Raw genomic sequence first — 15,613 nt, 5'->3', positions numbered from 1 at the left:
TACTTTGAATTCTCGGCGGGTTATCGTATCCACGTGCTGCTGAAGTTGCTGACAGGATCAGGCAAACAGTAGTAGAGACCTCTGCGTTGTTCTCGCACGTGGATTGTTGACTGGGCAAGGTTTTGTGAGTGTTTGGATTTATAGTCTTCTTGTTTAGTAAATTTCGTAGTATTAAAACAAAAGATTTTAAGAAAGTATAGTAATTTTCTTTGTGATTCGTGTTCAATTTTTCACAGGTTGAGTTTGCATCAGACTCAAAGAACACATGAAAGCATCCATCGCTTTCGTGGAAATTCCAACTGTTTTATCTTTGTATCGTCTGTTGTGTTTGAGTCTGTGTTTGACGTTAATACGAATGACTGATTCGTTCAAGCTTACATCAAACGATACTCACAAACAAAAATGATACCCATCGATCGATCGTGAACACTAGGTTCCAGCTGCCAGTAGCCTAATTTGCTGAAACAAAACTGGAACAGAATCACAGCTACAAGGGTTCGTCCAAATAAATGCGTCTAACCGTGGGTCAATGGTCTTCGTACCAACACACCGACAGGGTTGAGTAGAAAATTGAGATGTGGCATGAACATTTGTGGATGAACCTTGACAGTTTTATGATGACAATGGGATAACATGTGCTAAAAATGAGAATAAATCAATTACACAGAAAGTGAAAAAGGCCTCCCGAAGAGAAGGATTTTGTACACCATCAAGCACAATTAAATTTGATTTATTAAAAGTCTCGTTTTACGTACATAACACATTAGATCATTGTACGATTCAGCTTATTTTGAAATTCATTAACTTTGAAATGGCAGGCCAAGACCTCAAAAGGTTGCTTTGCTAAAGAAGAACAATTATCATAGACCATTATTATCTGCATATTAAAATACAAATGTTATTTATTGCTCCTAGATTTTGAGGATATAGATCTTCTTCTTCTTGGCTTAACAACCTCTCAGGTCAAGCCGGCCATCTGATGTGGCTTACCAGACTTGCCTTGCCACGTAATTCGATAGTCACTAATCACTACATGGGGACGGTCCGGATGATATTTGAACTCTCGTCGTCCCGGTTGAGGTCCTCCTTGTTATGTATATATAACTCCAAAATAAATTATGCATTATGTCAGTAAAGCACATCGGCAAGCTGATTCAATGTAATGCAAGTTAAGTTGAATAAAATAAATTGTTCAAAAGAATCAGAATTCTGAATTGTACTAAATTCGTAGCTCACTGTTCCGTATCGTCTTCTGTTTGTGATATCTTTCCAAATACAATCTTCAACACGATGGTTTCGCACCCTAAACGTGCCAATCTCGTCCATACTGCAACACTGATACACTACATGGCACGAGCTCACCAGAGAGAAAGAGCGAATGATTGGCATGTGAGGGCTAGCACAGATCTGCAAGTGTTTGTAAGTTTGTATAAACACTAATCAGGCACAAGCGGATGTGAGTAGCGACCCGGCACCTTGCTCCTATCACCCTCGGCTGCTGGAGTTTGTGAGTGTAGAGGTAACGGTGCTATTAATAGCATTAATATCTACCACCAGGCAGTGGTTTTTTTTCAATCTTCCGTCATCCTAAGGTGGGAGGTCCAGAATAGCAGGAAAACGGTGCTCTTCCACATGTATCTCTGCTCTAGAAAAGTACTGTTGCACTCAACTCAACCAAACACGCCCGTCTGTGTTGCGATTTACAGACGACCTGATGCTGACGTACGTACGTGTACACCACCTCGGTAGGCCTAACGTTCCTTCTCGGACAGTACCGTTCTGGCAAAGCGCATCGGCAGCGTGTTGGCGGTGGAAGAAACCACCGGATGACGTCCACCATTGGGTCGGAAAGTGATGGCCTGTGGTTTGGGTGTGTTTTCACAATTTTCGTCGATTACAGCCTGTCACTGGAGATGTTAGTGTGTCAATTCGTCCCACCACAACCACCTTCGCTTCGGCAGGGTGGGGTGTGTTTGTGTACACGTCATGTTTCCTTTTTATCCTTCGCCCTTTCACGCTGTGTATGATGTCCCACCGTACGGCGAATGGGAACGGTGCATCTCATGGTCAATGTGCAACTGCAACTGCTTATGCAAAACTGGGGTTGGACCTTGGCGTATACCTTCCGTGCAGAAGCGGTGCAGAAAAGTGTGTCAGATGTAGATCAATAAACGAACCACTCAGTGTAGTATACTGGAAGCGGAAACCGAGAAGTCAGCTTCGGTATATATCACAGTGCTCTGTATCAGCTGTATGGCGCTAGATAGTACAGAATGGGATAATACGACAGGAGAGGGAGGACTAAAAAGAATGAAAACAAGAACGATATCCTGACGAGTCCTTGGATGAGCCTTCCCGTATGACAGCACCTTTTAGAAAATGCTGTACCCCAAGGGAGTTCTGTCGATGGCCGTTTCCGAAATTGCCTCGCATTACAGGAGGGTTAAAATTTTAGCTGTCAGAATGCTAAGTTACTGTTTGCAGTATGTGTAATTTTACCAGTTACTATTGATTAAAATCACCCAATTGTATTGAGGAATGTATTTAGATATATGCTCATATATTGTACGACAGTACATATAAGAACATAATAAATCTAAACGCAATCAGAAAAAAAAACAACGAGAAACAACGGAACACACACAAAGTTGGACAGAACGTCTTCGTTCTGCTGATGCGGTAATATGCAACGTTTCCCATTTCAATCCCAGAACCAACAAAGCGGCGCAAGATGGCCACGTTGCTGGACGGATGGAAGTACGCGCTGCGATATCCGTTTTGTTACCGCATGCTTCTGCCTGCACGAACAAGCGCACAAAATCTGGCAACGGCAGCACGAACCGATGATGATTATGAAATCCTTTTGCTGTAGCACATTGCTAAATAACTTCGCGCAAAGCCGCTCGATGGGTGGCCTCGATGCCTTCATCCATGCACGTTACATCCCGGCGAACGATGACGATGATTGAAAGAAATTGCATTTTTACTAATGGAAATGTTTTTGCTTCACTAGCAGCAATAGTAGGTGCGACTGATGCCCGGGAAGAGCCGCAGGTGCATCAGGTGATGTGTGTGTGCTTTTTTTTTGTTCAAAATAAACCTGACGTTCTCTGGCATGCGCCACGCGTCATGTCAGGGGCTGCAACAGTCAGCAAGAATACATTCAACCGGCGCAAGGCATTTGGACAAAGTTTTATTGTTGCCATTGGCAGAACGGAAAACAAAAAAAGGGAATGAAGTCGGCGAACAAGCGTCTTCGGATAAATGTTTTTGATGTGATTGCTGGTTGGGAATATTGAAAAAAAAAGATAGACACAAAAGGAAAAGTAATACCTGAATACCGAGAAGCGTGAAAGATTGTGCTTTCTGGAGGTATTACATCGAGATAAACGAAGGTGAACGATCATCAGCAAAAGTGAGTTTTTTTTCCATTAATTGAAAACAATTGCGCTGATGATTCATTTTCTAAGTTCTTTAAGTTTTAATGTATTTTAGTTTATGCAAAATGTTTCATATAAAGCTTTCAAATTCGTATAACATTTACCGAGAACTGTGTATTATGTCAATGCGAACGTCTTCTTCTTAATTCATGATAGAAAATACATTCACTTGTTACCTCTTAGCACGTACCTAAACATTCATGTGACCGTTCACCGCTTCAGCTAAGCTCGCCCTAAGATGCGATTGATTTTCCAACCGGAAATACGTTCTTCTGATAAAATCGTGTGTGCCGTCTGTAGGTCTGCAGCTGACAGTAAGCAGTATATGCTCGAGATATAAGTCTGCGTGAGACTACTTATTTCCATTGTGAACGATTTCCCCGGGCTCGGGGGTGAGCTATGTCATTTCGCAAAAGGACTTTGGATAAAGCTTCTCTATGGGATAGCTAATTTCGAAAGGCAAAGGATACATTGAGCGGGAGGGTACAAAAAAAAAAACAGGCGGGATACAAATTCTTCAACCGGAAGGTGTTTGTTGTGCGGTAAACACAATGCCGAAGATGAACATTCACCAAACTTCCCTCCAGACAGGTGGATGGATGAGAGTGTAAAGCACGAGAAAAATAATGTACACGTATGTTAAGGGGTAAGCTTTCATCACCTGGCTGTGTAGCTGGGACATGATCGTTGTGCTTGACATATACGCTACAAAGTGAAGTGAATGGAGCCTAAGAGCAGCTTTTCGACACACACGCTCACATAGCACGAGGTTGTTTACCTTGAGTGATACAGTAGGACAGGAAGTAAATAAAGCTCTCAGCAATATTCACATCAGAGCCAGGCCATGTTGAATATGAAATCACTAGTATCAAGGGTCATCGAAACAAATTTTTGTCGAATGTTTACCGCAAAGGATTTTTGTTTTTAAATCTGTAATATTTAAGCACATCGAAAATCTTTTATTGTTAATTTAACTTTATGCTTTCCCCATTATTTGGAACGCAGGTTTATTCAAATCATATGGCAGCAAACTGTTGAAGAAAAAGTTGAGAACACTCAATAAACGCAAATCAGCAAACAGAAAGGAATGTTTCACGGTTGAGCTGGGGTAAAAATTGAAAACAAGCGCGAAACATTACCGTACGATTGTTGGAATGGCCCTATTCAATTTGAGAAGGGTTAGCTTTGATTTCATGCTACCATCCCAACATGAAAGGGTTTAATATCTTACGGCACTGGCTAGATCCCGAACCGAATCGGTTCGAAGCGTGGGCAACAATGCCATGGTGTCCAGTGTTTTGTGATAGGATTGGTTGCCCGTTCCGGGTGAAGATCGTATCAAATTAAACGAGGATTAACGTTGTGGTGTTAGGATTTTGCTCGGCATGTTAGAAAAATAAGATGTATCTGGGATTTATTGCGTTAGATTATTTATAAACGTAAATTTTAATTACTGTCGTTGATGATAAATTGTGTAGCAAAGTGAGCAAAATATGTTTAAATATTTATTAATACTCAAATAATTTTATCTTTAATTGTTTTCTTCTTTGTTTGACCCGTTTTACATCAAAGCCTTAATACAAAACTTATGAAGATTATAAATAGCCTTTTCTTGGATGGTTTGGCAGCTTGAAGAGAGTCCCCAAATCGGGCTTTTTTTATTATAAATTTAGATTTTTGAAGATGTTCCCCAGCAACATGCGCTTGGTGTTATTTATTGCAAAGCGGGCATCATCATGCTGTGCTTATTAATTATTAGAACTTTTGTTTCTCAGTATTGTCTAGCTTTCGGTCAGAAGAGTAATTACAGACAACAACTGGGAGGCAACAAAAAAAAAAGGAATAGATTAAACGGTACAGCTGCGGCAAGGGCCAAAATTTGGTGAGAAAACAATAATCCTGCTGGAGCAGTATGACTGACTGTGAGAGCTTATAATCCAATACGGTAGAATGTATTTAATTCCATCGCTTTATCTTTTCAAATTTTCCTTGAAAGCTTTTCGGGTGAATGGAGCCGTTTAATCGCCTGTATTTTGTGTGTGTTATTAGCGTGATCTTGCCTGAGCCGATGTTTTTAAATTTTTTTTTAGCGAGGCATTGTTCTATGAAGCTTTTGGCGCTTTTCTTGTTTATGAAGTTTTCGCTTTATGTTTAAGTCTTATTCGTCAGGTGTAGTTGAATCGGTGTTTAGTCACAGGGAGAATCTTTCAAGTACTACCATTCCAAGAATACTAACTGCTCATTTCAAACGTTTTCCCAAGGGGAAAAATAAAACTATTCGACGCGGTGCACGAAAAAGCTTTTAAAGGTCATAAAATTAAAAAATTCCTCCATCGATAGAACAAGATCAACAGCGCGAACGCGGCTCCGGCAGAGGTTACTAATGTTTCGGTTTGTTTCGGGGCAGCACGAACACGGCATACGAAATGAACGCGAAAAGTGTCGCGTTGATGTGACCGCACAGGGAGTGGGAGCGAATTTCGAGGAAATCAATCAACCTGAAGCTGTCGTTAGGCAAATAAAACAAATATCATTCGATGAGTGTGCATGTGTTTGTTTGTTGATTTTTTTTTCTTGCTTCCAGATTGCCCTTCGTGGCGATGTCCTATGTGCCATATCTAGTGTAGAGATCGGGCGTTTCGCGTAGGCACTGCCGGCAAGGCTGTCGTGTCATTCTAACTCATTCTCTAGCTACCACGCGCACCACGGCAGAAGAAGGAGTCGAGTGTGCGGTTTCACAAGACGCTTGCGACACCGTTCCATCAATTCTTCAGCGATGTGAAAGTGTATTTGATTACCGCACGTTTGCTGATGCTAGGAAGACGTTAAATCAATTTAGACAAGGTGTGGCCGAAGCAATGGCGTGGAAAAGCACACCAGTCAGCGATGGTGTGCGTAATGATAACAAATATTTTCATGCTGATCTATGCTATAAATATAAAGCCGTACGAATGTGTGGAGCTTTGAAGCTTCCATGCACGGTTTACTGAAAGAAACGAGTGTATACATGTATTTCGAGGAATATTAATACACTTAATGCTTTTATGGTTTGCTCCGTTGCTGAAATACTTTGTATGTGATTTTCTTGAGAAGAATATTAATGTGAGATTGTTTATGGTTTTCCTGCATTCTAAATAGTGTACGAAATAAGTTTTTATAGGTTCTTAAGTGTGTCAGCTCTTCTAAATGAAATATAATATACAGAAAACTAAGCAATAAACAAGCATTGGTATCAATTGAAAAAAAATCCTTTGGCATCATACATAAAAACAATATTGTACAGCTTCGTTGGTCTTGGTAAAAAGTAAAAGCAACTCAAAGTAGAATGTTGCTTACAGAATAATATTTGCTTTAACTTTTCTGCCGTAGTCCAAAAGGCGTTGGTGGTCCTTCTTGAGAGCGTAAACATTTTCTTCTTTTGTAAAGATAAGATGCAAAGCAAAGTTTGTGTATGTGGCACGATGGTAAAAAAATGTACAAACTACAGACATTTAAAAAATGACAAAAAGTTTGCTGTTGTCTTATCAGACGTAGTGGGAAATTATGTAGCAAAACGAGTAGATTGTCGCGGTTAAACCATGCCTCACTCGGCTAGTTACCTCGTGTTAAATGGTTTGGTGGAAAGTAAAGGAAGCACACACATACCCTACCCGTCCTGCTGATGATGTTTCTCGCACAAGTGCACAATCAAATTGTGTTTGCAAAATTATGTGCTCCATTACTGCCACCTCGAGGAATTGCAGGGCGTTGCCTCTCTCGTGACCGGACCGGTTCAGATTAAGCTCAGTTGCTCTTTAGCTATCGCTCTATGTTTATATCGTTCTCTCTTTCTCTGTCTCTCTCTCTCTATTTCTATTTCCTTGTGTGCCTCGTCTCCTCGTGGTTTCCCTTTTTTATTTTGGGCTAGTCGATGGGGCCGCCACGTCCTGCTAGTAGACGATGCTCTCCCGTACAGGCGTAGGATTATGGTGGTAGTTACCGGAGTTCGCATCCGAACAAAGGACGTAGGTCACTGTGTTTGCCCAATCTTCGTCCCCGTGTATACATAGGATAATGTATCCTATACCCCACACGCGTAGACCATTTTGTAAGCATCCCGTGACAGTGCCCGGGAACTGTTTGCCGGCACTAGTGCGCTGCCTAAACCTACCGGAACGTAGATCCGGGAATGGGGAAAACCTCTCGGTGGTTTAATGTTACGCGCCCGTAACATATTGCCCGTCCTCATGGGCCACCTACCCACAGCCGGGCAGGTTCTGGTGCACGATTGCTTCAGTGTTGTGATAAGAAAACTTGAAACAAAAGCCGATTAGATTGTTTCATATTTATTTTGGCCCCTAAGAAGCATGCCCGAAACCGTACACGCACTCGCAAGGATATGAACTGGCAAAAGCGGATTACAGATCCGAAACGGCCTTGCGCCCATTAGACGTAGCGGCAGATGAGTTGAATTAAAGCGCCCCCCGGTAGATGTGGAACAACGAAAGGCGTGGGCAAAAGTTTGGCTGCTCCACTTTTTCAAGCGGGTCAGTCTCGAAGCGGTCAGGGCTTGGGGGAGGGATGGGAAATAAGCTGAAGTAACGAAATGATAACCTAATGTAGCATGGTCTCTACGTGTGTTGGCAACGACAAACGTGAAAATCAACCGATGATAATTAGTGAAACATAATGCGAGAAGGTTCGTCCTGAGATAGTGTGACGTATGATGGATCGTGGCATTTGGTAGCTTTTTCAAGGAAAAGAGAAGTAATCTAATGTAGCTATTCTGAAGAATGGCGATAGTGTTCGGGAAATTGGGACTCCACCTGTTGTCAGGTTCGGAACAAACCATGTATCATATGCCTTTGTAATTGCACCGCACGAAGCAAAATGCTTTGCCTTGTAATGTCAACAAACACTGATAGCCACTGATGGTAAAAATAGAACTATGTTCAAAAGAGAGTCATAAGTAAAAAAGGATACATTTATTGCGTTTCATGGAGACTTATAAAGAGCAGCTTTTTGACAATATGTTCTTTCATTTTCATTGTACAATTACTGGATGAAGAAAAAATCAAATCCCATCCGGATCGTTCCTTCGTACTGAGTCTAGTAAGCCGTTCGATGACCAGCGTGACCGAGTAGGTCGTCAAGCCACGAAGAAAAAGAATAAATGGAATTACAGACAGTTTTTCATACTATAGGTATGTAAATAGATTTCTGTTAATCGAAAACAAGTATGCTTCACTCAAATTTGGTTAATGTTAAAGTAAGTGATGAAAACTTCATAATGAAATACCATTGAGAACGAGGCAAGCTCTCACTTATCATATGAAGTATTTTGATAGAATTTTAAAATGAACGCGTCTGAAATAGAAGTACACTTAAAATATTTTCTTATCCACTACTGGCATTTGACAGGTATCAAAAAATGGTTCAGGGAAAGAAAGAGGACTCGAATGGCGAAACGAGACGCTAATTTGAGGGAATTTTAAGAACACTCTTTTTCGCGTATTTCGATTAAATTGGATTCTAAGTATAGTATAGCTTTTCACACGTAATTGAGATTTAGGTGTTTTGATAACTCTTTACTGGGGATTTAAAGGGTTTACGATGGTTTAAAAATAAACCAAGTAAAGACTTCAATTTTAACTGAATCTTTTCTCAAGTTTGATTGGTAAATGAAGATTTAGTACATCAAAAAATCTTCTTCGTTATCTTGTTTGGCGATACAATGTCATTAAGACCTGAGACCTGAGACCTGTAACTGAGGACGGTACGGATGGAATACGATACACGGACCTGTCGTATGAAAACCGGCACCACTATCGCCTAGATAGTGAGCACACCACGTGAAAACCTCAAAACTGAGAAAGTTGTTGCAATCTAAAGAAAGTATTACAAGGAAGCTCTCAATTAAAAAAAAAAACTGGTTCAAAATGGCGAATGAGTAATGTACAGAAAACAGTCGAGAGAAAAGATTATGAGATTATGGTGATGAGCTCAGAGCCGTATTATAGGAGAGTCAATAGCAGAGAAGTTTCTTAGAGATAGATCAAAATCGAAAGAGTCGTAAAGGGAATTAAAGCTCCGTACATAGGCAATTTCAGATTGAAGTTGGATGATGTTGACATTACTTTTTCTATTTTATAATTCCTAGGCAACTGTTCGATGTACTAAGCCATGTATGTGTGATATGAAATGGATTTTTAGACTAAAATAGGAGCTCTCCCTGCTAAAAACACTGCTTCAAGCGCACCAAAAACAAGAGACCAGATTATGAAAAGATCACTAATGATGCAGATGTGAGAATGTGAGTCGTATGTCGATGCAAATCGATTGCATTAGCGAAAACTAACTGCAACACTGGCTGGTGATGTTTTGCGATATTTAATACTTCATATTCTTATAATGATATGGGATAGCGAATCGATGCCTTGTGATTGGAATTGGAATGTTGGACTGCAACAACTACAGGGGTATTACGGTGTTTAATACCACCTACAAAATATTCTCCCTAATTCTTCAGTATAAGCTTGCACCATTCGTCGAACGGATAGTTGGAAACTAACAAAAAGGATTTCGAAACGGAAAATCTACCACTGACCAGATCTTCACCATGCGGCAAATCTTGGAGAACGAGCTCCTTTGGAATCCTGGCCAAACTGATCAGGTACGTTAGATTGATCATGACCAACGTCACATGCCAGGTGAAGGTGGATGGAAAACCCTCAGGGTCCTTTGCTACCACCAAAAGCCTGCGTCAGGGAAATGGGCTCGCCCTTCTCTTTTTCAACTTGGCGCTAGAGAGGGCCATCCGTGAGTCGGAGGTGGAGACTTAGGGAACCATCTTCTACAATTCAACCCAGATCCTGGCATACGCTGATGATATAGACATCATTGATCTGCGGCTCTCCCAGGTAGTAGAGGCCTACCAAAGGATCGAGCAGGCGGCAGAAAACATCGGGTACGTGAGGTGATGTACGGAAAGATGACCGCAAATTTGAGGTCGTCCAAAGCTTCACCTATCTCGGGTCAAAAGTCAACACCAAAAACGGCATAGAGACTACGATGCTGGCGGCCAGCCATCAGCCTGAGAAAACATCTCACCTCAAAAAACCTGTCGCGACGGTGGAAACTGGGACAGTACCGTACCTTTATAGTCTCAGTACTCATATACGCCTCTGAGACATGGACCCTGTCCAAAACAGACGAAGCCCTCTTAGTCGCGTTCGAGAGGAAGATGCTCAGAAGGATCGTTGGCCCCGTATGTGTGGAAGGACAATGGAGGAGCCCCCAAAACGACGAGCTGTAAGAAACTTAAGATGTCCGCACCGTCGTGCAACGAATTAGGCTCGCCATGCTCCGATGGGCTGGTCATGTTATACGCACCGGACGACCCAGCTCAGAAATTCCTTTTAAGCCGTCCACACGGACAGAAAAGGCGTGGTAGACCCAGATTGAGGTGGGAGGATGGCGTGGAATCATCATCAAGGCCGTCAAGGCTGGGATAACGGATAGTCGGAAGACGGCGTGGGACTGTGAGCGGTTCCGGACTCTGCTGCGGCAGGCCAAGACCGAAAGGCGGTTGTATCGCCTGATAAGTAAGTAAGTAAGTAAGTATTTTTGTAATACCTTTACATAGAACAGAAAGTCTCTTTGAAGGTTTCTTCATGGTCAGCATAGTTAAAACATTGAATTTACAAAGCCACACGAGCGGTACTGATGAAAAATTGTTTACTTCCTAGAGATCAAGCGCATAATTACGCAAGTAGCAGTTCTAAGTGTAAATTCCATCCACGCTTCTTTGTAAATCAGGTAGTTAAACAGAGTGCTACTATTACCCGAGATTGAGCACAACTTTGTTGCCGCTGCTGGTCGTTGGGTGACTGTTGTATTTGCGTTATCTTCGCCGTTGTCGTTGTGGCGTTGTGTTGTTGTTTTCCTAGCACCAGATAGTACGTCGCATGCCATGCACGAGTGTGCAGAAGTAATGAGAAAATCAAGCAATCGTGGCATTAGACAGAAGTCGTCAGATAGATATTCATCATCGTCTCCTGAGCAAGGACAGATTCCGGGACCATTTTGCAAAAAAAAGCCGTAAACAAACGTAAAGACAGAAATCATGGTAGGAGGAGGACTACAAGCATAACTGAGCTGGCAAAGGCATAAACACGACAGAACTGGAAAAAAACGGCATCGGTTGAAAAATAATCTCCTTCCTGGCGTCGTCCTTATCCGTCAAGGGAGGCGAACGAAAACGGATAGACGGATGGCCCGAACGGCGGTAACGAGCAGCAAGATCGTCGAAAAAATTCAACTTATTCTTCTCGGCAGAACAATGTTGGGTTCAGTTGTGTTATATTTCATTTTCGTGTTGCTTTGTCTCTCGGTTACCCGCACACGCGTCATCCTCGGCCCCCGCCTTCACCGTATTTCTGTACATGGGCCATCCACTTCGGTTCTCGGTTCTTGATTTTGCCATTTTTTCCGGGTCATGTTTTGCAGCCCTGCTCAGCGCTGACGACATCCCGTTCCGCGTGCCACAAAATGGGCTTCCAATTCGAAGGCATGGGAGCGTGAGCGTTTTCTAATGCTAGCGAAAGGTTCGCTCACCCACCCACTTCGCGGCCCTTTTCGGTTTGGCCGCACGGCGGGTCCATCAACGGTGTGGGGACCTCCCACACGGGATCGGAGAGTCTGTGGGCGAGTTATGAAAATTCTTTGATGTTTTTTTTTCTTCTTTTTCTCGTGTCACCACACCATAGGGTAAGGGCGTTCGGGAAGAAGAATGGTCGTCGTCGTTATTGAGGATGATGAACGAAAAAGAATGCTCGAAAGGAGTCACTCGAACGAGGGTGAGGTAGCTGCTTTTACCACATGCGCGCCTGTAAGTACAGATTTCTTGTACCGTGTTTTTTTCTTCCTTCTTTGGCCGTCCCGTTTGCGAGAGATGGTTATCTGGTTCCATATGGTTTTGTCTTCCAAGTTGTTCTTCCACAGCGGTTTGATGAAAAAAAAAGCTGCAAGAAAGGATCGCTTAACGCCGTTTCAGATTCAGTTGTGTGTTCGTAGTTATCGTTAAATCGTAAAATTGCTTCCACGAAACGATGTACTGCCACTTCTTCGAAATGCGTCAGTAAGTGAATCACATAACAGACTGCATTGAAAGAACCTCAAGTAACATTCAAAAGTATAAACTAAACTATCCGTTAACCACATGTTGCATTGCGAGCAATGTATGTATACAGGTGCACATTCCATTGCCCAATTTCAGAACCACCGTGATTGCCAGAGGTAATTCGTTCTACGAATTTTGTCCCACACGATGAGCGATATTATTATGGTGAAGAAAAAATGTCGAATGGGAACATATTTCCTCCGACATGGGAATGTTTAATATTCTTGCAGAGTGAGGAACCCCCCACCGACCTGGTCTGACATCGTTCAATTTCTCTCTCTCTCTCTCTCTCTCTCTCTCTCTCTCCCTCACTCTTTATATCTTTCTCTCTGTCCATCTCTAGCATTCGTTCGAGCGGGAAAGTTTCCACCGCAACTTTCACCACCCGCTGTGTAGCCCGGGAAAAGTGTGACCGGGGAAAAAGTTGATCTAAAAAGCTTACATACACCCCGACCAGGTCGGCAGAAAACAGCGATTAGTCGACCCACGTGTCGGCCGTACGCTGGAACACGTTCGGCACAGGGTTTGTGTCCCGTGGTACGTGTGCATGAATGATGAACCGGACTCCGGCAACAGTGGGCGACTGTGGAAGGGCTTTTTGCTAAGTGTGGTAGCTGCACTATTTCTGCTTCTGGTCAGGTGGTCACGCCATAACCAGTGATCTAGTTCCGATGGTGGCAATTTAATGTGTCGGTCAGCCCGTCCACCGCTAAAAGGTGTGTGTGTGGGGAGAGGGTGGAAGATTGTCAGTGGTTTATGGCATCACTTTGGAAGGGTTATCGGTGTAACAGGCAACAGTTGCATTCAGGATTTCTGTTTTACTCAACGTTCCAACTATGCGTACTTTCCACGTATTTCATAGGGTTCGCAGGGCGAACGGATGGCGTTTTTTTCTCATTAAATTCAGTTTTGTAATTTGCTGGGGCTTTTAACTGTGTAACATAAACAAAAAACAGGTTATGGTTGGGTGGTCTTTCAAAGCGATGTATAAAGCGTAATAGAAATGAATCGAAATGTTGTAAGTTTTAAAAAGCTTACACAATTACCCCTTAACAAAATTCCTCACTTATCTTCAGAGCAAAAGTGCAACATTATTTAAATAATGAACGGCAAAAAAATGGATGTCGTTCACCATTATCGTCCCATAATATTTCAGTAAAATAATAACGCTCTGAGCGAAATGAGAAGTTGAAATGAATATTCATTAGAGGATCTATTGCTCAAATCTAAGCCAGGGATAAAACGCTTTCCTTCCGAACCGATCCGTGCGATCTTCGCTGCTGGTGCGAAGCGTCGGGTCAACCGAACCCATGTTTGGCCAATCAACGTGGTCATGGTATAACATTATTCTCCGGCAAGACGACGTGTTTGATGGCAATTTTGTAAAACATCGTGTCCTTGCTGGTGCTGATGGCCGACATGACTGGAGAATGGGGAGCTTTTATCTAGACGGTATCGTGTGATTAATGTTTTTTGTTTCTAATATTTTGGCTGTCCATGGAAAAGCTAATTTCCTGTTTCAGGGAATTTCATAGTGTTTGTCTGAGCGCGTAAATGGTCTGTTACAGATAGAGCCTTTTAAAACACCTTATATGATTTTCAGATTCAGTTTTAACGCCTTTATAGGCGTTGGATGCTTAAAGTTGTTGTAAATTTTACAAAGTGGATCGAGCACTTGATTTATCTTCTAATTCTTCCGCTGTTTGGCCGAGGATGACAAAAAATTTGTATAAATTTCTTTTTTATGTTTTTAATAATATCAAATTGGACAGTTAAGTCGAGCATCCCCGTGAATAAGGCACAACCCGAGGGGGAAATGCTTAGTGAAATTTGTAACAAGTCAAGACATGCGGCGTTGACCAGACGGCGTTGAGTCGTCATATTTGAAAAATAAATAAATAAATGTGACAGAAAACTACATACAAGCAACATTTTAATGAGGCAAAATTGAACTTTCTAAAAATCAACTGACGCAAGGAGCGATGTTGTTAGATTGCTCATTAATCACTGCAAATCCGATTAATCGTCGATCACCCATACACACAACAAGCGAAAGGAACAGAACTGCAAATGAGCGAAACAGCAATGGATTCTAGGTACGACTAATCACTACCACACTTGGTATGCTGCCTGTGTACTACACCGCACACTCGCTTGCTCAGTGACCGGATGACGCTTGTTTTTGAAAAGACCATGCACACCCGCACAGTGGATTTGCTTGATGGATTTCCAATTATTTCGTACCAGGATTACAGCACATGAAAGTGCAGCTGCTATTCAATTATCACGAGGGAGCCGATTCGTAGCATGCTAGGTGAATGCACAGGGGACACATTGTGCATGGCCTGCATGGTGGATGAGATGGTTGCCTGCTGGATAGGCTTGATAGTAGTTGAGTGCCCATATGTGTGAGTGTGTGTGTGTGTGTTTCCAACAGCTATTTATTACACTGGATTATGTTGCGGCTGTAACAAAAGCAGCAGAGAGGTAGTAGACTGTCACATACAAAGCTTATACGACCTTCACTACGTAAATCAATCATTTCTATAGCCAAGAATTTGCGTGTGGACGCGTATGAGTGTTGCATACGAAACTTAGGCGTGTTAATGAAAATTCAAGTTGAATTGTTATTGAATTTTGTGTAAGTGTGTGGTGGGGGTGTCAATTTAATTACTCGATTAATAAAGAATCTGTTTAAGACCTAACAGGTGATTGATGTATTAAAACAAAATTGTTTTTGTTTAGAATAGTACAGGGTTACCGAGATGAACAAGTAGCGGGTTATGGTTTCAGTCATACAAAAAATTAAACAGCATCCGGTAAACAATTCAGTTCTGAAAAGCCAATCAAACCAGCAATGTTTTATATTTTTGGAAAAATAATTGTATAATTGTGTATTCCAATAAGTTTTCTTCTTCTTGACTCAACGACCTCTAAAGGTCATGCCGGCCATTGAAATGGCTTATTAGACTGCCGATACCACGTAATTGGTTAGTCAGTCCTCACTACGGGG

General features: G+C 42.1%; 2 protein-coding genes across 2 annotated transcripts in view; one reads left to right on the top strand and one right to left on the bottom strand.

Moving 5' to 3' along the window:
* Positions 1-10,722, top strand: part of LOC126561676 (SRSF protein kinase 3) — a 415,191-nt gene extending 404,469 nt beyond the window's left edge. Inside the window, exon 2 of the mRNA XM_050217969.1 lies at positions 10,713-10,722. The gene's annotated coding sequence lies outside the window, so the exon portion shown is untranslated. The remainder of the gene's footprint in view (positions 1-10,712) is intronic.
* Positions 1-15,613, bottom strand: part of LOC126561636 (uncharacterized) — a 62,180-nt gene that overhangs the window by 23,616 nt on the left and 22,951 nt on the right. The gene's annotated exons all lie outside the window — the stretch shown is intronic.

Source organism: Anopheles maculipalpis, chromosome 3RL (assembly GCF_943734695.1).
Source record: "Anopheles maculipalpis chromosome 3RL, idAnoMacuDA_375_x, whole genome shotgun sequence".
Classification (NCBI taxonomy): domain Eukaryota; kingdom Metazoa; phylum Arthropoda; class Insecta; order Diptera; family Culicidae; genus Anopheles; species Anopheles maculipalpis.
The sequence above is the reverse complement of the archived record's forward strand: the minus strand, read 5'-3'. Positions and strand labels throughout refer to the sequence as shown.